This window comes from Notamacropus eugenii, chromosome 3 (genome assembly GCF_028372415.1).
Source record: "Notamacropus eugenii isolate mMacEug1 chromosome 3, mMacEug1.pri_v2, whole genome shotgun sequence".
NCBI classification, from domain to species: Eukaryota; Metazoa; Chordata; class Mammalia; order Diprotodontia; family Macropodidae; genus Notamacropus; species Notamacropus eugenii.
The window spans coordinates 137554213-137581483 of record NC_092874.1 but is presented as its reverse complement, the minus strand read 5'-3'; the positions used below and the strand labels follow the sequence as shown (position 1 = coordinate 137581483).

General features: G+C 36.6%; 1 long non-coding RNA gene across 1 annotated transcript in view; it reads left to right on the top strand.

Moving 5' to 3' along the window:
* LOC140533350 (uncharacterized) overlaps window positions 1-27271 on the top strand; it is a 69617-nt gene that overhangs the window by 20373 nt on the left and 21973 nt on the right. The window contains exon 3 of the long non-coding RNA XR_011976884.1: window positions 19671-19811. This is a non-coding gene — a long non-coding RNA (uncharacterized lncRNA). The remainder of the gene's footprint in view (window positions 1-19670; window positions 19812-27271) is intronic.

The window sequence follows — 27271 nt, the reverse complement described above, 5'->3', positions numbered from 1 at the left end:
AGGGGTCCCTTATAATCCTTGGTCTATGATATTATGATTTGCTAATTCACTTTATTTTAGTTGTTATTGGGGTTTTTATTGGTGGGGGTGAGGGGAAGCATCAGGACCTGGAATTTAATCCATGTGGGAAACTTATAGAATGGAAACTCCTTTTACCCAAGAAGATCTGAAACTACTCTGTAATTTCTACACACACACACACACACACACACACACACACACACACACACACCAACTTAATTTGGAATTTCAAACAATTACTGGGCTCTCTATCAATTCTGTTTATGTCCAGGGGCATGATATGATGAGAACACCAAAAAGTGCTTTCAAATTTCATTAATGTGTAAGTATGCTCTTGGACTTATTTATTTAATAATTACCTAGAATTTGTGATTTGTAAACATGAACAGTTCTTACAATACAGAGTACAAAAGATTTTTAAAAAAATCAATTGTAAGTACAATAGTGGAATTAAAAGTCCTAGTGAGCATTTTGTGCCTCTGAAATTTTGAACCTTCTGAACCTTTGAACCTTTCTCCGAAACTTTGAACAGTTGTAGAGCTCTATATAACTCCATCAATTGTCTTAATCCACAAAAAAATTTCTTCTCAAAGGTTACAAAGGCCACAGAACACTGGGTCAACAGAAACCTGATTCAGTCAGGCCAAGCCAACAACAATAAAGACTTTTTAAGGTTATGTTGAATCAGAACCATCAAAATAACTGGAGATGACAATTTTTGCTACAGCATTGACATTTTACAGCTAATTCTAAGGAAGAGGTTTTTAGTCTAAAGCCTATGAACTTTTTTTTGTAGTATTTGATAAGTTATCAAAATACCAAATATCTTTAGCAAGATAAATTAGATAAATATAAAATAATATTTGATGTTTCATTGTTACTGATTTCTTTTGTATTCTATGTATTTTATGCATTGAAAAGCTTTATTCTGAGATGTACAGCCTGCCAAAGAATCTCTATCGTAGAGGATCTTTTGCAGTATACCCTTAGTCAGTGTATTATCTCTTCTACTCAACCTGATTAGCCAGGAAAACTCATTTTATGTAATCAGTTTTTAAAAAATGCATGAATGATGCTCAATTTATATTGACTTTAGTTTTATCTGAGACTATACATATGTAAGAATTGCCTGTATATTAACTTATGTATAAAATTTGCCTAGCCTAGCTTTTTGAGTTCTTTTTTAGTACAAATAGGTTCAAATATATATACTTATACTTTGAAACATGATCCAGGTTGGTGATGCAGGAAAGCAGACAGACATGGAGACCGTAATACATACATACACACACACACACATATACATATGTATGTATATGTGTGTATGTATTTATCTTTGCAGTTTGCCTGAGTTCAGCAGCTCAGCATAATGAACACTACCTTGGGAAATGGCTGAATAACTGTGCTAATTTAAAATTTAGTCAGCAAAGGACCTTAAAAAACTTGATACCTCTTGGTAATGAGGCATCATTAGCACTTTTCATTCATTTATATTTTGTTGTGTTGGGGGGTTTGGGGATGCAGAGGAAGAAAGGTAGCCTGACAAGAAAGTGATTGAATCCGTCCTCTTGATATCTGAGAGTGACAGAAGGTGAAGAACTGTGGCTGCAGCTGACAACTACTTTAATATGAACCACTTATAAATATTCACCATTGCTAAGTCCATGACGATTATATGAGTAGCACACAAATAGGAGTAAATATTGGACAATTATTGGGGGAAGGTTGGGTAATGATTACTGTTTAGATAGGAAGTGGATACTATTAGGAAAAGCTTCTAATCAACACATTTAGAAATCTCTCCCCTTCTATAGAAAAAAAAGAATGCCTTCTTTATAGTTTAACAGGTAAATTCATATTTCAATTTACTTGTCAAAGTAATAGCTTAGAAGGATTTCATTGAACAAATCTGTAGCAAGTAGGAGAGTACTTTGAGTTGGGGGTGTTTTGTGTTGGTATTCAAGCAAGGAACGTACTGTTTCCACCTACTGAAAGCCTTCTTTCATTTTGTCATTCTGTTTTTCTCCCTAAGTGAATAAATTCAAATTATTTACCTGGGAGCATAATGGGGGGAAAACTGTCTTTTTAAGTAAGCATTTTAGGAAGAACACTCTGGTGTTGTTTTTTAAAATGAATAGTGGCTGTTTGTGCAAAAAAAATAAATAAAAGTCCCGGGAGCGAGAGGGGGGGGAAGTATTACCTTTTCAAATGAACACAAACAAGCCTTGTTTTTTATGTAAAGGATATTCAACAACCTGTTAACCCACCTAATTTTCATTTTTCCGTATTTCATTACTACTTCCCTAATGTTACTAGGAGGTTTTAAATGACTAGTGGGGACAGATACTCCTTCCTCTCCTGACCTGGTGGGTAATGAGATAGACAACACTCTAACCCATTATCCCTTGGAGTTCTGAGTGGGAGTGCAGTTAACTTTGATAACCATGAAATAAGTACCTTTTTATGGCTGAGAAAAAAACACTGAGAATAATAACATATTCATTTTAGCATCTTTACTCAATGATTACTCAGAAAATTAACTAATCACCAGTGTTTTTGAGGTTCTTTCCCTCCCTCCCAAACACACGTACATGCACACACACGCACACACACATGTATCTATACATAGGGCTTTAATGAGAGATATAAAAAGTACTCTTTTCCATGTTTGATCATGGCATCGTGCAATTTTTTTTATATCTTGGTAAGAAAGACCTTAATACATGTCTCAAGCAGAAGGAGTAGTCACTGAAGGTTGACCATTTTATAAATGGAATCTCATAAATCGAGTCATTCAATGAACAGTGACTAACATTGACTTCAGCAACAAGAAGCCCAAAAGAAAACCTAAGAACTTTGAGGGAAACACACTTTTCCATTGTAAATAAATCCGCATTTTAATTTAGTTATTTTTTTGTTTTGTTTTATCTACTGAATTGCTGTTTATATTTAGGACATAAAAAACTTAAGGCAGAGTTTGTTGATATGATTTCTTGTAGGGAACTACTAACTATATTGAATTAGTTTGCCCTGTCTATTTTTCCCATGTGTTATTAGTATCTCACTTTCATAATAAAATTGTCATAGATTCTGCTTGTCATATATCATACTTCAGTATGTAAACAAGTTACTGAATAGCTTTGAATGATAGTAGAGCTCATAATTTTCACTCTGAAAATGACATATACAAATAAAGGAACTAAAGCATGGAAAGTAACATATTTTGGTCTTGTGACTAATGGTAACCTGGTGCTATTGAATTACTGAACTGTGTCTTAGAACTAATGAGAAAAATTTCCCAGGGGAATCTTTATCCAATGCACTTGGAAAGCACCTTGGGGACTCATTCTGTGTCTGTCACCTTTCCCGTCTCATTGACACTCAGTTTCTTTACCACCATTACACTGTGCAACCATTTCACTTTACACCTCACGATTAGAATATTAAAAGGAGAGAATACTACACTACTTGTTCCAGATAGCAGAGTTGTTTTTGACACTTAAAATAGAAATTGTCACGGAAATATCACAAAGGCATGAGTGTCTCCACCTGAGTAGAACATTCTAAGGCTCAAAGCGATTTTATTTTATAGCTAATGAAATCTTTTAAGAAATTTCTTAATGGCACATAATTCATATACATGGAGACATTTAAGGACTGCATAATTTTGTGGAGGTCTTTACTAATTGTACTTTTAAAGTTTAAAAAAAATCCTGTTTCTGTCATAGTCATTTGATTTGAGTCACTGTCATTATTTAGGGGTGTCTAGTGATGGTGACAGTGGTAGTGGTGGTGGAATGTGGGTGTGTCAGGGTTGGGAGGCCAGAGAGAGTGAACTTCATTGTATTATGCCTTCCTGATGAGTAGATTCATACATGAAATTTAGGGATATTCCTAGGAGCCAGTTTTGCCATTTGGTTGGTGATACAGCCTGGAACAGCTAGGCTGATATTCCACTGCCACTCCAGTAGATAACTTGAGTAACATTAGTTGTGGGTTAGGTCTGGAGAGATGCCTTGTTGGATACTCTTCAGGCCTTATACGCAGAGGAAAGAAATAAAAAGACAGATAGACAGGAGAGAGGTAATCAACTACTACTCTCTTCCCATTTTTAATTGTGATTTTTTTTCTAGTTCTTATTAAGGACACTTATCAGCAAAGCATGTCCACATGCCCTATTCTGCTTTCAGCAAGGATATATATATATATATATACACATACATATATATATTGATTAGTGTGCTTTCTGCTGAAAGCTGACTGCCAGTTTTCCTGAGGAAGCGGATCTGTGTGTACTTATTATCCCTCACTCATAGAATAACTACAGCACACGTGCACATACACACACACACACACACACACACACACACACAGAGGCAGCTAGGGGATGCAGTAGAGTGAGATCTGAGCCTAGAGTTCAAATCCAGTCTCAGACACTTACTAGCTGTGTATCACCCTGGATAAGTCACTTAACTCCTGTTTGCTTCAGTTTCCTCATCTGCAGAGTGAGGATGATAATAATAGCACCTATCTACCAGATTTCTGGTGAAGATCAAGTGCAATAGTAATTGTAAAGCACTTGGCACAGTTCTTGGCACATAGCAAGTGTTACAAATGTTTTATTCTTATTATTTTTATGTATATGTATGTATGTATATATATACACACACACATACTGTGTGTGGTGTATTTATATGTATATAGAGAGATAGATACAGATAGGTGGTTGCATATATATATAGTTGCATATATATATACATATATACATATGCATGTGTGTGTATATACACACACTTGTGAAGGGGTCCTGGCGCACACAAATTTTGGAATACAAATAGACAAATAAGTACAGATCACTACTAAGAATCAGTTTATAGTGCTCTAGAGAGAGCCTGGTTAGAGATGAGAGGGTCTAGGTTCAACTCCTGTTTGCCCCTTCTTGTCTGAGGGATCTTGGGCCGGTCCCTTCACTTTTCTGTGCCTTTCTTCATTACCCATGAAGTGAGCACATTGGGCTAGGTGACCCGTAAGATCTCTTCTGACTCAAAATGGGTCATCCTGCAATCTTTCATAACCCCTCCTGAGTACAATGCACTGAGACCTGTCAGGTTATCCAATGAACCTGAGCCAATTCTCTTTGTTTCCCATAAGAAGAGAAGATTTTTCATGGCTGAATGGGTCCTTATATCAGTGCCAGTTCACACAGACAGCTCTGTCTCATACTGCTTTCTCTTTTGCCAAAAACAAAGTTGATTCCAACTGTTTTTGATGACTGACCCAATCCAAGTATTCATATGGCAGGATGTGCACAAATATTATTGCAGATAAGGAATTCTACACAATAATAAACGTCCAGATCTACCTTCCTTCCCTAACCAAGTTTCTTTTCTCCTTAAATGATTTTTTTTTCGCAGCTTTGAATGATGTTGGCCAGAAGAGATGGTACTCCCTGCTTTTTCAGTTATTTTTCATTCCACCACTTGAACCTTTATTTAATCAAATTCAGGGGTTTCTTGTCAAGGTGTTTTCTGTATCTTAGCATCCCTTTGTTTTCATTCCAAAATTGATGCTGTATTGTGTTTAGGAGTTTTATTTCAGTACAGTGTCCTATGCCTGGAAGATGGAATAACATTCCTTAATGTATTCTAGCTTCATTATCTCCTGGCTTCCTTATAACATCAGGCCTTCTGCTAATTGGTGGTTTGGGCAGCCCTAACAAAGGAGCCATCCCCGAATCCTGGAGAATACAGAGTCACAGGGCTTTTCTGATCACTCCCATCCCCACTCCTTTAATGTTAGTGCTTTCTCTATGTTGATCATTTATTACTTATCCTCTGTATAGCTTTTTTGTACCTAATTTTCATGTTGTCTCATTGGACTGGGAGCTCCCTGAGAGCAATTACTGTCTTTGGCTTTCCTTTTAATCTTTGGTGATCTTCACAGTGCTTGGTACATAGTAGGCACTTAATAAATGTTTACTGCTGACTAACTGACTGGTTTAGAGAAGGAAGAGACCTTACGGATTCATTAGGCCAATCCTTTCATTTTTGTTTATAGGTTTTGGAAACTGAGGTCAAAGGATGACCAAAGCAAGTGAGTTGTTTAAAGTCATACAAGTAGTAGAGCTTGCTTTTAAGTCTGTCTTCTGATATCATATTCAGTGCGTGCATCACTACATCATGTGAAAAACACAGGTAAATGAGGAATATTGAATTAGGCTCAGTACCTCACTTCCTTTTGATTACCAGTGTGTATGTTGCTCCATCTCTGTCATTACAACCTATAACCTGTCACCTGATTAGCAAGAGCTTCTCTTACAATATTATTTCAAGAAAACTTCACCTATATTTCACTTATTCTTAGTACTTCCTCCTCAATCTGTCCACCCACCACCTTGCCTCCACATGTTGGAACATTTTCTCTCCATACCTTGTCCAGTTAAGGAACTATGAACCATGATCAAATCAACTCCACCATTGTTCCTGTATGGGGTGTGTTAATATTCTCTCTTAGGGTAGACTCAACACATGAGTAGTTTTCTGGACCAAGTGGCCCTCTCTCAAAACCATTCTTCTTCTGTGTGTTGTCTGCCAGTTAGAATGTAAGCTCCTTAAGGCAGGGAACATCTTAACTTTTGTATTTAAATATCCATCACTTTGCACAGTTCTTGACACATGGAAAGTGGGAAAAAAAGATTCAGCACATATCTTCTGAGATAGCCTTTTGAATTAAACTGAAAAAGCTTAGGAAGTGATCATTTATAGGATTTATGAATATGTTATATAGTATGTCTTCCATTTGCAAAGGGATATTTTTGATTCATGATTATGTCATTGTTGTCATGCTAGATGTAAGAGAAAGGAAAGAAGCTGTCTCTTTAATTTCTAGTATCCCACTAAAGGCTTCTGCCAATACTTCATTATGAATGGAAGTGAATGGGACTTCTTGGGGTATTAGATTTTTAAAGTCTTTGTTGACTAAATTTTAAATTAGCACAATTATTCAGCTATTTTTCCCCAGTTAGCATTTGTTGTGGTGAAATGCTGAACTCAAGGTAAATGCTACCAACTTGGAAATTATAAATCAAGTGATGAACTTCCTTTCTAAGGAGCAATTTAGTTAAGTTTGAAAAGACTCAGGCTGATTGCCATTGATAAATTTTTTTAAATTACTATTATCCATGAAGACTATCTATTAAGACAGAGAGGTATTTGATCCAGATTGATAGAAAGCATTCCAATACTGATATTACTGATCTCTATGTTAATTTCTAGTATAATATTTATATTTAAATATCTTGGTATTGCAGAGATAGGTAGGTGTCTGGGGAATTTATTTTAAAGGACTATTCTGTATGGCTACCACATACGTATAAGTACCAGGGACCTTGGAACTCTAAGGAGTTGAGGGTCCACTACATGAAAAACAGAAGAGATTAAAATACATATTTAAAATAAGGTTACACAAGATGTCTACTTTCAGGATTTCCTTCATTCTTTATGCTAGAGTTGCAAAAATAACCTCAATCTTTGTCCCAGGGATGAAATCAAAAGTCCATCTTACATACTTGAAAAGAACATCTCTAAGGATTTAGAACCAACTCTTGATTATTCAGGAGCAGCTTATTTGGCTTGTGGCTAAGTCAGAGTTTCCCTACTTCTGGGCATGTATGACTATAGGGAGCTCGCCCTCATTTTTATCCCTCTGTCTCTTCTGAAGTGTGTGAAAAACACACAGTTTCATTTTTACTCATGTGGCTTTGGACGAATTCTTATTTCACTAGTCTTCCTCTTCAGAAGAGTAGGGATAAAAAGAAAACAGGTAATGGGGCTTTTGCACATGCAGGGATTTGGGGAGTTCTTCCTTCCCTGTTCCCCATAACTATTCTTCTTCTTACCTGACAGGATGGCTGACCTTGGGCATGGGCAGATTGTAAGGGCTCCAGCTCATTCTTTCAAAATATCCTGAACAGTATTTAGATGGGGAAAAATGGACTTAAGTCCTGAGATAGCTGTAGCTATCAGGACTGGAATTTCTTCACTTTATATAGTGAAAGAAGTTTGGAAGGATGTGTTCCACAGCAGACTACAGCAGGAGCATGGAGAATAATTAATAAAGCAGTGTTTTGCATCCACATAATAAGATACTTAGTGTCATCTATTGAAGAAGAAATTCCAAATCCCTGTACTATTTCTGTGGTCTCCTCTGATTTCCTATATTTTGTCTTCCTCCATCTCCTCCAATGTAATTCAGTCCAGTTTAGCCATCTTTTAGACTGGATTATGTTCTAGGAAGTAAACAGCACTGAATTATTTTAACAGTCACTAGATCACTACATGCTAAACGTAGCAGTGTGTTTCTAACCACTTACCACCACAATTGCTTATGAGAACACCCCTCTAGGCTACTAGGCTTTATCCCTTCCTCTCTCATTGTAAAAACATAGTACCAAAGAAATCTACATTTTGTGGACAGCATCAGCAGATGTCTTCCTTTCCATGCTTATAATCCCCCAAACAACTGTCTACTTCAGGTTTTTCTAATACCTGATCAACTACCAACTGAATGTCCCTATGAGTCTTTCTTTCACAAATACTACATGCCAGGCATCATGCTAAGTACTGAACATACAGAGCAAAAGCAAGAACGATCTCTTCTATTGAGGAACTTATATTCTAAGATAGACAATCTCAATAAATTAGAATGTACCCGATATATACAGAAGAGATGGGAGGTAACCTTAGGAGAGATGGCACTTAGAGTTGGGAGGACCAGAAAAAGGGAGTGGTGTTTAAACTGAGTCTTAGAGAAAGCTGGAGAATTTCTAAGAGTTTTAAGTTGGAAAGGAGAATGTTCCAGGCTCCAGCCTCAGAAGATGAGGTAACCTTTCTTCCAGTCAAAAATCCTTAGCCTGCTCCTCCTCCTTCTTACTTTTAATATCTATCTACTAGCTTCCTCCTTGCTACCTGGAAACATGCTCAAGGCATGACACATCCTACCTAATAGGCAGGCAGCACATTTATTAAGTGCTTATTGTGTGCCAGGTGCTAAGCTAAGTGCTGAGGATACAATGGGAGGGGAATAAATCATGGATGTCTGATGTCTGTCCTCAAAATGGAGCCCCCCAGAAGGAACTAAAAACCTTAAAAAAAGAACTTAGAACTTCTCTTAATTCTCTCATCCTTTCAAATTATTACCCTCTCTGTCTCTCTTTTATCCTTTGGGATCAGACTTCTGGAGGGAGTAGTCTCTACTCTCTAGCTCCATATCTTTACTACTTACTCATTTCCCAGTCCCTTGCAATATGACTTCTGACCTCAGCCTTTCATGCAAGCTAGATTCTCAGATATGATCATTTATCTTTTAACACTTAAATCCTGTGCTCTTTTCCTCAGTCTTCTTCATCATTTACCATTCTGTAGCACTGGAACCTATTGAAAACCCTATTCTCTTGGATGATGAAGAAGATCCTAAGTATGTCTGCAAAGTTTCAGTGGTTGGCACATGTTTCTTCTCTATCTACTGGAGAGCTCATCCATTTTATAACTGAAGTAATAATCTCTATATAGATGACTTCCTCATTATCTATCTAGCCAAATTATTCCTTAAACTTCATTTATATCTCCAAGTGCCTATTGAACTTTTCCATGCAAATAGTTTCATCACATCAAAATTCCTATGTCCAAAACAAAATTCCATCATAGATCATGTATTGGGAATTTGACATACATGCATAGTGCCTCATAGGACTCCTCCATGTGGAGGAGGATGCTGAGGAGCAGATGACATCTCTGCACATGGAAGACTGCTTCCCAGAGAAGGGTGTAAGGAAAATGCGTTAAAAGCTGCAGTACTTGTGAACACTCAGTATTTCAGTTGGTTATAATCATATGCTGAAAGAGAAGCTCTCTGAGTTTGGATGCATTCAAAAAGAATTGTCAACTTCACCTACTTTCTCTTGGTTGCTATTCATTTCATTCCATTCTGCTGCATGCCAGGCTATAAAGGGAAGGGGTTGTGGAATCTCTAAAGCCATAAAGCACCTAAGAATTGTAGCCAAGCCTCCTTGGCTTTTTTGTTCATTCTTTTCCACTTTGGGTTCAGGGAGTGGAGTTCCCATTCTTGGTAGTTTCAAAGACTAGGAGAGTGAGCCATGTGAATCCCTATGTTGGAAACTAGGCGAGGCTTCACAGGAAGGATACCCTGAGGAACAAGGAGAGATCTTTGGGAGTAACCTTCTGGACTCATGCTAGAAAACTGAAATGAGCTATCATTTGCTAGGAAGGCCACATTTGTACATGAATTTGGTGACCCTAATGGTATGTAGGAACTGGATTAAGTTACAAGCCTAATTACCCACCACCACCACAGACTGAAGCAGTATGTGTATCCATGTTGGGATGGGGGTGATTATGCTGCTGAAGTGTTGGGGAAAATGTTTGTGCATTTGTGCTCTGTATAGATGTGAAATAAATATCCCTCCAGAAAAAAGTAGATATTAAGTGGTTAAATGGAACTGGGTTGCTAACTATTGGCCGTGATAGTCCCTTGAATCAACCAAGTCTTGAGCATGTTTTCAATACCTTTTAATGAAAAACTAGTCTAACTTGCATGGGGGAGGGGGTTAGGATATTGAACCTATCACAACTCTCAATGGACATTCAGCTTCTGTGTAAAGTTCTCCAAGGAGAGATGAGGGGAGATGTCACCTCTTAAGATAAATCAATCTCACTTTTTGGATAGTTCTAATTGTTATGAAGTTTTTTTCTTGGCCTCAGTCCTAAACTTGCCTCATTCTAACTTCTATCCCTTGTTCCTAGTTCTGCCCTTAGGGATCAAATAGAATAAGTCTAATTCTTCCTTCACATTACAGCTTTTTAAATACTTGAAGATAGCTGTCATAGTCTCCTGAATCCTCTCATCTCCAGCCCAGACATACTTGGTACTTTCAATGGATCCTCATAGAATGTGGACACGAGCCCCTTCACTATCCTGATTGCTTGTCTCTGGACACTTCAGTATTCTTCTTGAACCATGACACCCAAAGCTAAACAAAGACCTAGGTGGCACAGTGATAGTGGACTGGACCTGGAGTCAGAAAGACCTGAGCTTAAGTCTAACATCAGACATTACTTACCAGCTAGGTGACCCTGAAAAAGTCACTTACCCTCTGCTGCCTCAGTTTCCTTATCTATAAAATGGAGATAATAATAGAACCTGTTGCTCAGAATTATTGGAAGAATCAAATGAAATAGTTTTGCAAAACATTTTGCAAGCTTTAAAGTATTATATAAGAGCTTGTTACTGTTATATACATTGGAATTATTACTTTTCTATTCTCAGAAACTCTGCCTTTCTTAATGCAGCTCAACATTACATTAGCATTTTTGGCTACCATATCACACTTCTGACATGTGTTGAACATAAGTACAACATAACGAAGGTCCAATGAAACCCTCAGATTTTTTTTAGTACAAGTATTATCTAACCGTGATATCTTCATCTTCTATTGATAAAGCTGATACCTAAGAGTAGGACTATATTTTTTCATTCTGAATTTCATTTTATTAAATTCATCCCAATACTCTGACTTGTCAAGATACTTTTGAATTCTATCATCAAATAAGCTGTCCCTCTGGTGAGCGTGCCATCTATACCTTCATTTAAGTCATTGATAAAAGTTTTAAAGAGCACAGGACTAAGCAAAGTTCTTTGTGTATTTTACCAGACATCTCCTGCCATATTGGTCTTGAACAATTACAAGCATTCTTTGAGTTTAGCTATCCACACACTCTTGAATCTAAATAAATATATTATCAACTAATCTGTGTCTGCATCTTGTCAATAAGGGTAGCATACCTTATCAAATGCTTTGCTAGAATATAAGTAAATACAGATGGAAGTACCTCAAAGTCACACATTCTGCAACCATATAAAATCTTGGAATTTGAGGGCAAAAGCAGAGAGGGAGAAATCTCAGAGTCTTCATATGGCTATTTAAAGTGCTCTATTCTATATGTAAAAAAGTAGAAAATATTCTAGACGTAGTTGCACAAATAGGGTCAGCTGTGGATTATTCAAATCAAGAAGAATACAAACTAGGGACCAATTTAAAATATTTGTTGAAATATATTGATTGTGATTCAAACTCTCAAGTAGGTTACACAATTGGGGAAATGGAATATAACTAACCTTCTCCCACAAAATGCCTTAGCAATAAAAAGCAAGCCTCTAACCACTGGAAGAGGGAGAGAAAAAATAGTAATGCCTTTTGCTTACAGAGTACCAAATAACCAGTTTTATTGTTCTGTGCATATGTATGTGTATGTGTGCACTCCTGTGAGCATGTGAGAGCCTTTGCCTTCTCATGACTTGACCAGTTGCTTGAATGAACTAATTCATCCCAAAGCAACAAACCAATTTGTGTTCACAGAACTAACTTTAATTTTCTCTTTAAGCTGAGCTGAGACCTCTGGAAGTTCATATGAATAGAAACATTTGGATATGAACTCAGGAGAAACTTGAGTTGGACTTGTGGCTTTGTCACAAATTGTATGACCTTAGACAAATCACTAATCATCTTGGCTCCCCGATGTCCTTGTCTGTAAAATGGGAGGACTAATTCTGTCATCGTTCTGTGGAGTAGTTGTGAAGAAAGAGTTGCATAAACCTTGAGGAATATTTGTATTTTTTTCTCATTGCTCTGTATCTACATACAAACTTAACTGAAGTATGGAAACTTGCATAAGAATCCATGGCTACTCTCAATCTCAATCGATATGATGCTTTTGAATATAAAATTTTACATTTTGTGTGGTACAATCTTAATTATGTATAAAATTATAATGGTTCTAGGCAGCTATGTCTTTCAGTGAATAAAGTGCTGGACATGGAATCAGGAAGGCTTGAGTTCAAATCCTAGTGCATATTCATAGGTAGCATTTATATATCACTTTAATGTTTGTAACGTGCTTTGCAAATATTATCTTATCTTAGCCATATAATAACCCTGGGAGGTGAGCACTATTATTATATTCATTTTGCAAATAAGGAAACTGAACTTGCCCAGGGTCCAACGGGTAATAAGTGTTTCAGGATGGATTTGAACTCAGGTCTTTCTTACTTCAAGTCTAGCACTCTATCCATTGCATTACCTAGTTCTGTGATACTGGACAAATCACTTAATTGCTCTGTGCCTCAGTTTTGTCATCTGTAAAATTTGGGTAATAATAGCACCTACTTCACAGGGTTGATGTGAGCATGAAATAAGTTAATGTGTAAAATACTTTGCAAACCATAAAGTGCTATAAAAATGCCAACTCATTATTATTATTAGTCTGATTAGAACTGTAACAGGTGGGATGGCTATAATTTTAGTCAAGTCACCAATATTTGGAGAGACTTGCTTCCTTTTTGAATTGGTCCCCACGTCTCAGAGTTTTACTTTATTCAGTGTTCCCATTGGAGTTTGAAGTGGGGCAAGGGGAAAGAAGTGGCCCCAGGAAAAGAGTGGGGGAATAGAGTTGTAAGCCAGCAGGTGTTAGTGCATAAGAAGAGGGAGTGGGTTGCCCACTCTCCCAGAATGACTGACTGCACATGGCTGTAGCCTGCCTCTTCTGACTCCTTTCCTCTTCTCCACAATTCAACTTAATCTGCTTGCCTGCCTTGATTCCAAGCTACAGCTATGGGCCTGATAGATAGTTGGGAACTTATCGTTCATCCATGAGGTGAAAGCATAAGCATAAAATGGATGCCTTTGAACTCCGAAGCAAAATATTTTTATTGTATTATTGTTAATGAAAGGAAAATATTTAGTAGGTGAGGCAGTATGGGACTTAGTCAAAGTTAGTTAACTTTAAGGAGTGCCTTGAAATGCTGGGTTGGTATAGATTCAGTGACTGAAGATTCATTCTTGCTTGACTCAATTCTCCAACCTGTGGTAAAAGAGACTGATGTATAATAAGCCCCCAGAAAGATGCCTATAAAGATGGGAAAAGTGAAAGAAGTCTAGTAAGAGTGAGAGTCTTCCTTTACCCCCCCTCCTCCTTTCTCTTCCCCCCCAGTAAATTACTTCCAAATATCCTTTTTATAAATCTCTGACCAAAGAGCCCTCAAGATTTGGCCAAAAGTAGAATTGATGTTGGTCAGTATTAAATGCCTAATATGTGCCAGACATTGTCCTAAGCACTGAGGATACAAAGAAAGGCAAAAAACAGTCCCTGCTCTCCAGGAGGTCTCAGTCTAATGGAGAGAGACAACATGAAAATTTCTAGGTATATAGGAGATATATACAGGATAAATTTGAAATAATCAGCAGAGGGAAAGCACTAGAATTAAGAGGGATGAGGACAGGCTTCATGCAGAAGATAGATTTTTAGCTGAGACTTGAAGGAAGCCAGGGAAGCCAAGAGGAAGAGATGATGTAGGCCTTCCAGGTACAGGGGACTGCCAGGAGAAATGTCCAGAGTTAGGAGATGGAATGTCTTGTGCAGCAAGCAACAAGGTGGTCAGTGTCGCTGGACCACAGAATATGTGGAAGAAGAGGAGGAGAGCATACATGAAATGTATCAAGAGTAGAAAGGTGGAAGGAGGAAAGGTTATGATGGCTCTGCATGGAATGCCAGATGATCCTGAATGCTGTAATGAAACCAGGTGGGGAGGACAGGAGGGATGACATGGCCATGCTTTAGGAAGAACACTTTGTTGGCTGAATGGAGGATTAACTAGAGTGAGAAAAGACTTGTGGCAGGAAGCCAAGCCAGCAGACTATTGCCGTTGTTCAGATGTGAAGGATGAGGGCCTACACCAGGGTGGTGGCAATATCAGAGGAGAGAAAACATGGTACTAAGCTAAAATACACAGGACTTGGCAACAGATTGGATACGGGAAGGAGTCATGGATGAGACCAAGACTGCAAACTTGTGTGACTGGATTACTTCACAGTAACAGGGAAGCTAGGTAGAGGGGAGAATAGGGGGAGAAAGATAAAGAGTTAAGCTTTGGAAATGTTGAGTTTCAGATGTCAATTGGCCATCCATTGAGATGTCTAAAGGGCAGTTGGAGGCTTGAGAATTATCAGCAGAGAAATGAAAATGGAATCCTTGGGAGCTGATAAGATCACCAAGTAAAATAATGTAGAGGGAAAAGAGAAGGCTCAGCACAGAGCCCTGTGAGACACGGATCATTTACATTGCATTCATATTCTCTGATTTCCACCTCCAAGCCATAACTGTAGATTAGATTAGATAAAGCATTTATTGATAAGCCCTTAGGGCTGCTTTAAGCGCAGCGTTTTAAGCGCTATGATAAGCTATGAGAATACAACTGTAGAATACAACAAGTAGGAAGAAAGACACTCCCGAACTTAATACGGGAAGACAGCACTTAAAAGGGAGCTGGAAAGCTGGTAGAGGGGAGGAGAAGAGATGAAAAAATAATTCAGGAATCTTAAGTCTGAGTCTAGTTTGAAGTGAGCATGGCCAGTGTGGGCACCTTCTGGAGGGAGGCTCTGGGGAGGAACCCCTCCATGGAAACATGAGAGTGTCAGGGTGGAGGTGGAAAATTTGAAGCCTGAGCCAGATTAGAAGTGTTTGATGTCCTTCCTTGGTCTTCAAAACTAGAAATTACCTCATCTCTGGTGGTGTTTTATTTGGATCTCTCCTGAGTTTATGATATTCAAGTTTGTATTATAATGGTGTGTATATTACCTTAATGGCCACAATGCATGACAAAAGTCTTTGGCTCTGTCCTCCCCTCAAATGTAATCAAATGCCTGATTTTATCTTATCAAAAGCAATCTTCAAGACCCAGGAGCTGGCTGCTCCAGCACAACAAGAGTTGAGAGGACAAAAAAACATGAGTTTATATCTTTATCCCAAGCCTCAAAAACACTCAGTTGGAGTTGCTGGCCCCTGGGAACATGAGCCAAAAGAAAGATTTCAGCAGAAGTTCCCAACATCTAGCCTGGTCCATGTAAACACAGAGTGCCAGTTCATGGTCTTGGGTTATATGTGTCACACTAGATCATGAACCTGAGATCTTGGAGTCAGGAAGACCCAAGTTCAGATCTTGCCTCAGAAGCTTGTTAGGAGTGTGACCATAGGGAAGTGGCATCACCTCTGAAAGTCTCAGATTCCTTGTATTTAAAATGAAAAGAGTGGGTTAATTGATTTCAAAGGTCCCTTTTAATTCTGTGAGTTTATGGGTTTGGGATTACCATGGAACATTGCTCCATTTGAGGATTCCAGATCCCCGGCCAGAAATTCTCCCTCCTTACCATTGCAAATGAATGTGTCCAGTAGCTTGGTGTTTCAGAAATAGCCTGAGGACTGGAGTAAGAAAAATATCCATTCAAATTATGGCCCTGCCACCTACTAACTACATGACCTCAGATGAGTCACTTAACTCTTTGAACATCATTTCCTTCATCTCTAAAATAAGAACTTAGAGCTAGCTTATGTTTAAGAATGTTCAAGATCCCATTTCTGGATTCCCATTAGTAAAAATAAAAATAAATAAATGGTTGCATGAATGATCACATAAATAAACGAACAAATAAGTAAACGAATGAATAGATAAAGCTGCTTATGGCCCTGATAATCAGAACAAATAATTGCTAAGTGCTTATATTTCAGATGCTCTATTTTTCTCATCTTAATGAAAAACAGTTTTCCTTTATCAAGCTGAAGGTCATCTATAATTCCAATTTTGAGGCCAAAAAATTTTCATCTAGAGGATAGAAGAATTTGGGGAAATTTTTATTCAAATACAGGCTGGTGTCCCAGTGTAATAGACTTACTAAGATGTGTCCCTTGTGGTCTTTGGACAAAAGTGCCTTCTCCAAGGGCCTTTTGAGATTGCTGAGGAGCTAATACTAAACTTAGTTCCAGGGATATATTATTGACCTCTATGTAGCCAGAGGTACAGATGCAGCCAGTTGTTATAACAGAGAAGAAAATGAACTAGGAAGCATGTTACTGTCATCTTGCCCCCAAGAGAATGTGCAGAAGGGCTTCTGGTCCCCTCCAGCTTTTTTTCACAGGTTTTGGCAATCCTCTCCTAAACGCTTCCCATGGATCTGGGTATAAAAATATTAGGGAAAATGTGATTATAAAAGAAGGCTTTGAAATTTTAAATAAAACATACAAGAAAGAAAAAAGTAGGAGATACATGTGATTTAACTAGTACTTACTTTTGCTTGTATATCATAAAAATTCATCCTCTACATGAGATCCCATAATTCTGTGTATACCTACACCTTATTCATGAAAAGTTCTTAAATGAAAAAAAGGCTTTATTTTTGTATGTTTGTTTTTCCCCCCACTTCACAGGACTTTAAAGATTGCTTTTCCACTCTTAGTTCATCTATTGTTGCATTCAGGGGCATAAGGAAAACACTTGGTGGGATAAACGACTTGAAGTTTAAATGTATGAGGAGCTCATTTTGCCACAGACAACTGCCAGCCATGGCTGTGCCACAGAAAGTCCAATTTCACTGGATTTAGACAAGCTTGCATTTAACCTTTTGGATTTCAGGAGAAGGCTAATACTGCCATAGTGTCTGCAAGTGCTAAGCTAAATGAGTTTGATGGTGTCAGCTTAACTCGAGCCAAAATAAACCTACAGTATATGTTTACAGTCTCTGTTTTATACATGTCTGGAGCAGAGAAGCTATTGAAGCCGACTTACTTCTCACCCCTGGAGAGCATAGTTCTTCAATGTCATAACCAAGGTCATTGACAGGTCACCATGGAGAAGACAACTTTTAGTGAGGGCAATGTCGTTGGCTGAAGTGTCAGTCCTTCACTTTTGCATAGAAAAAAGATAGGAAAAAATATTTAGATGAAAAGAGAAAAAAATATATATATATATATACATACACACACGTATACATTACCATGCCCATGTTTGAAATTCTTATTCTCAGTGAATGTAGAGAATGCTGTAAAATGGGTCTGAGAAGTGTTAATGGATTGTTATAAAATTTATTTTGGCCATAAGTGTCTTAGCTTGAATTTCAGCAATATATTTATGAATCCAATTATATTACTGCATAGAGACCCTGATGTCAAAAAAAATCACAGGGTTAAATGGACTGGTATGAAATGTACTTTATAACTCCTAAAAAGTGCCCCACCCAATTTAAGTGTACATAACATTTGTCAGATCTCTGAACCTACCCTAGGTACATAAAGTGTTTGAATATCATGAAAAAATAGATGAATAAAATGCTTATTGCCTTGAAATTAAATTCATTGCTATTATTTCATATGAATAAGATGATCTTCAAAATGTGAGTTTCCTTTGAAACAGTTAAATTTTGTAAAGGATGTAATAAAACAAAAACAGCACATCTGAACTAATCTGAAATGTATTTTAACGCTCAATATAATGAAGGATGTGCATGATAAGTATATGATCTAATGATATTAATTTAGAATTGATTCAGTTAGATATGTAATTTTTTTGTTGCTGTTGCTATACTGACCTCTGCAGGCTTTGTAAGCTGGGAGCGATTGTTTACTGCACTTAGAAACCTATAGTGGAATATTTTTTTCCATAGAAAAGGTTTCTGTTATAAGTGTTTGAAGGATTCAGGAATTATACCTTAATTTCTTTTAATACTCTCTTTATTGAGGGACTGGTGAAAAGTCATTTGAAATCATGACTTTGAAACTAACATTGGTCAGTTTCAGCTCCTGGACTCTTATCTTGCCTGGGCAGTATGCATTAAGGTAGAAATTTACCCTTGTGAAGGTTAGGAAAAGCACCAATTTTAGATATCATTCCCTTTAGTGAAAAAAACACATCTTAGGCACTTTGTTCTCATTTATTGTTCGGTTTCATTCTACTTTAGAGGTGTCAAGATAGAGTAATATTATTATTTAAGGAAAACTCTTTTTCATTGTGGATGTTATCATCCACATATAACCTACTTAGTGAGAACCAAACAAGATTAACTGTGAATAGATACTAAAAATGGTTTAAAACTCATTTTGTGAGATTTTTTTTTTTTATGCTGGATTCAGTGTAGTAGGTAGAATAAGTGGTGGACTCCTTGTAAGGAGCTACTTCTATTTGGGGAATAAAAATGTCTTTTTTTTCCTCTCTCTTCCCAACCAAATTCTTACTGCCTCTGGAGTTTTGTGTGTTTCTTATATTTAATTAGAGTCTGATACTTTAGAAAACATATACATAGATATATGTATGTATTCATACATGTATGCATACATATATACAGAAATATGTGTATATGTATGTGTGTACATTTATGTACATGTAATTTTGGTAACTTATAGTTCTTTCTGGCTCACTTACAGAATGGTGCCATATACCTTATTTATGTTAGAAACAAAGGCGCCCTGAACTGCAGCTCTGTTTATAACTATTTATGGTTTAACAAATGACAAAATACAGAAGACTTAAAAATTTTGGTCTGGAAAATATGTTTCAGTCTGGTTTATGTTTTCCTTTACTTTACTCATATTTATTGATTTTAGTAACTACTTCATCTTTGTCCTATGGGTACCAAAATTATTCAGGTTAAATGTCATTCTGAGATCATATCTCAGACATAGCTCTCACTACTAATTTTCTACAAAGAAGTAGATTCAAAGTCTGAATATTTCTATCCATTTGTTTACATTTAGAGGGCCTGGACTGGTTGGACTCTTCAGTAATGCAAGTCTATGATTGTTACACCATCTGCTGATCTATAATGGATAGAGTCTTGGAGTCAGGAATACCTGAGAGAGAATCCTGCCTTGAATGCATAGTGGGTGGTATGGTAGGTAAGTCACTTAAATACTCTCAGCCTCAGTTTTCTCATCTGAAAATTGGAGATTATAAGAGCCCCTGCCTTGCAGGCTTGTTGTGAGGATTAAAAGAGAAAATATGCATAAAACACATTGCAAACCAAGTGCTACATATGTTAATTATTGTTATTTTTCTTATTATTCCTAATTATGAAGTTGTTTATTTTAACTCATTTATCCACCCGTGGACATATTAGGATGTGTCTTTCTGAAATTTCAGTGCTCCAAACTTTTGTTAAAACTTTAAATAACTTCCATTCTCATCTTCAAAATTATATAGCTACTGCAAGCTCTGTGGAATGGCCATTTTTTTTCTTAGCAAAAGTCATCAAAAGAGTTTAGTACAATTTAGTGAAGTCAAAATAGTTGTAGAGAGTCACTTTAAAAAAAAGTTTCCCCAAGTATTAATATCGTTAAGTGTAATCAATCTTCAATATAGGTGTGAAGCAGTGTGGTATAATAGGTACAGAGCTGGCCTAGGAATCACATAGACCCGAGTTAGAATTTCACATCTGAGGAAGACTGGATCTGTGATCCTAAGTGACTCTCAGGGCTCTAGGTAACTCTTCCAGGATTTAAGAATGTGCAAAGTACAGAAATTTTCTTAAAAGAAATTTTCTATTCTGATGAAATCACAGGTCCAGTCAAAATACTAATATATATTTGTCATTGCATACCTGAAATTGACTTCCCCAACCGTACCCTGTAGAGGCAATGAGTCAAGAAGATCTCAGTTCAAATCCTGCCTTAGTTTACTAGTTTGTATGACTAAGTGTGTTTCTTAACCTCTCTGTTTCTGTCAGTATTGCCATCTGTAAAATGGATGCACTCAGTGGCCACTAAGGTACTTTCCATTTCTAAATCTATGAACCTACGATCTGCATTCATTGGGGCTCTTGCTGTTTTAAAACTCTTGTCAGGAATGCCTCTTTCATGAATGAAGTCTTCCCTTCACTCAGTGGTAAAAGCAATCAAGTGAGTTTTCCCTCCCCAAATTTCTCATATCACATTTCCTGGAGTTTTCCTTTGCCTTTAAAAAAAGAAAAACAAAACACTTTCCTTTCTTTTTTTTCTTTCATTCTTTTTTTTTTAAATACATTTTACCTTTGTTATGTTGCATAGAATTAAAATGGATGGGAGAGACCATGAAAACAAAACAAAACCTAATACAAGAGAAAATGGTCTGCTTCATTCTGCGATCCAGTTCCATAGTTCTTTCTCTGGATGTGGGAGGCATTTTTCCTCGAGTCCACTGGGGATTTTTTAGGTCCTTGCATTGCTGTGAAAGGCTAAGTCTACCAGAAAAATTCCTCACACACTGTGGTTGTTGCTATGTACAAAGTTTTCCTAGTTCTGCTCCTTTTACTCAGCATCAGTTCATTCCAGGCCTCTCTGAAGTCTTCCTGGTCGTCATTTCTTATAGCACAATAGTATTCCATTACATTTATAGACCACAGCTTGTTCAGCCTTTCTCCAACTGATGGGCATCCCCTCGATTTCCAGTTTTTGGCCACCACAAAGAGGGTTGCTACAAATATTTTTGTACATATGGGACCGCTTCCCATTTTTATGATCTCTTTGGGATATGGTCCTAGAAGCGATATTGCTAAGTCAAAGGGTATGCACATTTTTGTAGCCCTTTGGGCATAGAAAATTTCCTTTCCTTCAATTATATCTACATTTGTCTTTCCAAACATTAGGTTATAAACTTCTTGAGATCAGGATATGTATTATACTGATATTTCTGCTACCTAGTCCAGCACAGAGTAGTTTGTCAATGAATGTTTATTGAGTTGAATTGAGTCCATTGTCCCAAATGTTTACTTTATTAAAACAGTTGAGGCAGATTGCATTTAGAAAGCTCATAACTGACTACTCAAAGGATCAGCAATTTTCCCAGCTTGAAGAAGTTGCTGGGTTAAATCCTTGTATTGCTAGGTAGGTAAATCTAAGGTAGTTGCTTGAGAAACATAAAAGGTTAAGTGACCAGCACAATTAGCAAGTATTCAAAAGGATATCTGAACTCAGGTTTGACTGGACTCTGCACATACCCTATCTGCATTTACTCTGTCATCTGTACTTGAAAGTCCCTATGAAGTCACAATGATTATTTTTAGATCATGTTGCTCTTTTAATAGCAGGCCTATAGGGGAAAAAGGCACCTTAGAGTTCATATAGCCTACCTGTTCCTTCTCCAGAAGAACTAAGGCCCATGGGATTTGCCTAATGACTGTCACATCTCTTTTAAAAATTGGCTCTCTGCTTAAATCCTACAGGGCAGATCAGTTTACCCTATTCTTTGGAATATTATGGATTTCCCACTCCAGTTTTTTTCCCTTTGATGTTGTCTATTCTAAGTAAAATGAAGAATTGAGGCAATATTGTTCATTAATCCATCCAAAATAACCCTTATGAATTTTCAAATAGAAGTTTCATATCCAAATAAAATAGAAGTAATAATGTATGGGAGTGGGGAGAAGGAGAGATGGGGGAAGGACAGATATAGTAAGAGAGCTTTCAAATTATCTATTCCAAGAAAGAAGATTGCCTAAAACAAATCTTTAAAATAATGTTTAGTTATATTTCAGGTTCATATTTTTTTAATGTATAAGAAATATTTTTTCAAATAAATAATTAAATATCTTTTGTTGATTTAAACTGTAGTATTATCACTGTTCATTATCTTAATGTTTGGTTAACATTTCTGATAAGTTTTTTTTGGCCTAGAAACAATTGTTTCTAGATATTACACTAATAGTACTAGATCAAGCTGAGTTACCCATGCAAATATGAATATATGTATTTTTAAACATATTTACATATTTGAATTTCCATGTTTAGTTATTAGACTAAGACAACCATCAGAAAAGATCTGATACCATTACTCAATGTTCTAGGTGGAAAGTAAAAATCAACAGCTAAAGGGTATTGGGAAAATGGGAAGATGAGATTTCACTTTAAAGTATTTTCATGTAATTTCAAATCTATTTAAATAATATTACTATATTATGAACAATTATAATGGTGGGCCATAAAATCTAGGGAACTTTATTAAAATTCGTAAATTTTCAGAAAAAGGAAATGCTATATGCAAATATTTTTAATATAGTAGGTCTTTATGGTGGCACACAGTCTACGATTTAGTAGGGTTATTAGACTGCTACTAAGATGTTAAATTGTCATAGAACACACCGTGTTAATATCAATTGGAAGAGATAGAAGCTTAGTTGCTATATCCATAGAAGATATTATCATTATTCTTTGTTGTCAGTAAAGTTTCACTCCCATAATGTTTGCCATTTAATTGTGATTTTAAGTACAAGTACAGACCTGGCCTTATCACAAGGTGAGTTGGAGTTTATATTCCAGGCCTAATAGAGCTAGAGCCTAATTCAGCTATAAGAAGTTCTCTAGTGCATGTGCATGGAGCTTAGTCTAAGCAGATTCATCCTGGCTTGCATTCCCATTCACTTGGAGGAAACAGAGAAGAGCCAGTGGGAATGCTTCCTCATGGTGGGAAGATAGGTTCTATACCCATTTAATGCTAGCTCTTAGGTATTTCCCTGCTTTGGACTCTTTCTCTATTACCTGGCTGTCATGTCAGCAGTGGCAACAGAAGCAGTAATAGGAAGAAATCAGTGCTGCAGAATATTGGCCCTACTCTGTCCATCCCTGTGATTAAGGTTCTTTCCATGACTCAGTCTAGCTCTGTTCTAAGGAAGGAGTATGTGACATGGAATATAGATATTCCCTTTAAGCACATTCTGATTTTCTGGTGTTGGAGCCTGGAGAGTGAAGGTAAGTAAGTGATACAGAAATCAGATTGATAACAAATCAGGACCTAAGTTATTAACCCTAGAAAGATTGTGGCTTAAGGATTAGAGTTGAATGTAACTTGGGTGGTATCAATTTTGAATCTTACTCAAGGTTTCCTTTAGATAGTGGCATCCAGGGGATGCAGAAGCCAGCTCAGATTGGCTTCTGAGACCCAATTATTAAATTTTTAGTGTGAGCTTTTACTACTTAGCATCAGGAAATCAGGAAGTGCTACAAATCAGTGATTGATTTATCAGTTTATTGTTTGTCTTGACAATTTTGTATTTAGAACAGAAAGGGATTTTAGAAACCATCTTGTCCAACTCCCTTATTTCATGGTTGAAAAACTGGAGCATATAAAGGTTAAGTAAGTTTGCCCAAGATTTCACAGATAGTAAGTAGCAGAACAGTTAGAATCAGGTCCTCTGACTTCAAACCTAGCCCTCTCCATTACATATTTCCTCTCAGCATTCATAGTTCCCTATGGGATTGTTCACCCTTACTTAATGTGAACCAAAACACAAGGGGAAAAAAATCCATTGATATCATGAACACATTTTAATTTTGTGATTTTATTTCTCACTAATTATTTGGTAAATTAACCTATTTATATGTCATGAGAGGTTTTTCTAATGTTAGTTTCCATTGATCACTGGACATTAGTTAATGTCTTAATGCTAATGTTACATACCAAAATACATGCATGTTTTCTAACTATGACAGTTAACAGAAGCTGCCTCTGGAATTAAAAAATGATGGTAAAATGGTATGTATTCAAAACATTTGAGAATGATAAAAAAAAAAACCCATTAAAAATCCATTGGACTATTTATGGGAAAGGCTTTTTTGTGTTAGAGGCCAAGGCCTATGGAGCATGCATTTCCTCAAGGGAAAATGAAGGACTTGGTTGGAAGTTTCAGACTTGTAGTGCCCAGTTGAACCTGAGGACTTTCATCATTGATCTGGCATTTCCTTCCCTGAAGACTGTGCTGTCCTAGTGTCCTCCAAGAGAAATGTATTCTGGGTGTCATCTCAAATCATGATATGATATCATAATATAATCCCTCCAATATCCTATTACTGAGAAAAGTCTCAAGAGTTACAAATATGATCTTTTTATGTAGGAATGTAAACAGTTCAACTTTAGTAAATCCCTTATGATTTCTCTTTTTTCTGTTTACCTTTTCTTGCTTCTCTAGATTCTTGTGTTTGAAAGTCAAATTTTCTATTCAGCTCTGGTCATTTCAAGAAGAATGCTTGAAAGTCTTCTATTTCATTGAATGACAATTTTTTCCCTTGAAGTATTATACTCAGTTTTACTGGGTCGGTGATTCTTGGTTTTTTTTCCTAGCTTGTTTGACCCCTAGAATATCATATTCCAAGTCTTTTGATCCCTCACTGTAGAAGCTGCTAGATCTTGTGTTATTCTTATTGTATTTCCGCAATACTTGATGCAATATTCTCTCCTTGACCTGGGAGCTCTGGAATTTGGCTACAATATTTATAGGCATTTTTCTTTTGGGATCTCTTTCTGGAGGCAATTGGTGGATTCTTTCAATATCTGTTTTGCCCTCTGGTTCTATAATATCAGGATAGTTTTCTTTGATAATTTCTTGAAAGATGATGTCTAGGCTCTTTTTTTGATCATGACTTTCAGGTAGTCCCATAATTTTTAAATTGTCTCTTCTGAATCTATTTTCCAGGTCAATTGTTTTTCCATTTCACATTGTCTGGTATTTTTTCATTCCTTTGGCTTTGTTTCATAATTTCTTGATTTTTCATAGAATCATTAGCTTCCATCTGTTCCATTGTAATCTTTAATGAATTATTTTCTTCAGTGAGCTTTTATACCTCCTTTTCCATCTGGCCAGTTCTACTTTTTAGGGCATTCTTCTCCTCATTGGCTTTTTCAACCTCTTTTGCCACTTACTTTAGTCTTTTTTTAATATTATTTTCTTCAGCATTTTGGGGGGTCTCCTTTAGCAAGCAGTTGACTCATTTTTCATTAATTTCCTAGCATCATTCTCATTTCTCTTCCCAATTTTTGCTCTACTTCTCTTATTTGGTTTTCAAAATCATTTTTGAGCTCTTCTGTGCCCTGAGACCAATTAATTGGCTTTGTGTTTTCCTTATTATCTATGGGGAAAACAAATCTATTTAGCAAGATTTTAGAATATGGTAGATGTCTTAGATTACTTGAAATAAAAGAATATTATAGTTATTGAACCTTATGATCCTTGGACCTTATGGTCCAAGTCTACCTGAACACAACATAATAGTTGTTATTAGTAGTTGTTATTAGCTAATTGATAGTGACAAACTGTATTATTCACTCAATTGATGGTTGAGAGATAAAGAAACTAATAGTGTTAAGAAACTAAAGAGTGGCATCAATTAGTTTTCCTATTCCTCTCTGCTAAGGCAATTGCATTATCAATGCAGTCCCACTACACCACTGATCATTCTTTTAAAATGCATAGGCATCTTGATTTTTTCAGTGACATATATGCCACTAATAATTTCAGAGGGAGCTTTAGTTTTATAGGGATAAATTATTTCAGTGGTATCAGAAACTGTCAGATAAGAAAATCACAATACAGGTAGGCACCTTCCCTGCAATTTATTGTCTTAGTGAGTTGCCTAGGACACTGAGAGGCTGAGGGACTTGCCCTAGGTTACACAGCGAATATGTGTCAGAGATGGGGTTTAAAGTCAGGTCTTCCTGACTTCTTTCTGGCTCCAAGGTTAGCTCTCTCTCCATTCTGGTATTGTCTTTCTTTAGTTGCACATCAAGCTATTCTCCTCCTATGATCATTGAAATACACTCATGGCTATGTATCTTTAACTTCTCAATTTGATGTTTCATCTAAAATTTACAATTAGTATGAATACAGGCAGTCCCCAGATATGACTCATCCTTAAAATGAGATGTCTTTGACAGAATCTATATACATATACCTTCATATATTAATATGTATATACACACATATACAGAGTACATAATATACAATCATATATAGTGGAGGATAAAGCTGATTATAGCTTACCCAGGTTTTATATAATACGTGACCTTTATTTGGATAGTATTAGTATAGATGAGTATATCCTATTAGAATTTATGGCAGGGAAATGGAACTGGGGTAGAAGGATGCAATTGGGTGCATAATATCAGCACCACAATTTGCAATGCTACCTACAGAGAAATTGCCATGTACCATGATTTAACTAGGATTGTGCAAATGTGCAGCCCTCAATGCCATTTATGAATTAATCAGGTGCACAAGCATCTCTTAGGAGGCCTTCATACTGAGTAAGGAAATCTCCTAAGGGGCATAATATTAAAACAGCCCTACAAAACTCATTAGTAGAAACTACATCATCCTTCTTTTAATTTAAATATATAATAGAAAAAGAAGCAACCTCTCTTAACCAATCACTGGACTTGAATTAAAGGCTTTGTAATGCAGAAATTATGAAAGTTTTTGGTTTGGTTTCTGAATAAATGAATTTCATATGCATATAGTATCCAACCACTAAGAAATTTAAAAAAGTACTTTTGACATGGCCGAAAATGTTACTTTAAAAAAAATTCATGATGTCCTACTATTGCCATGGATTGT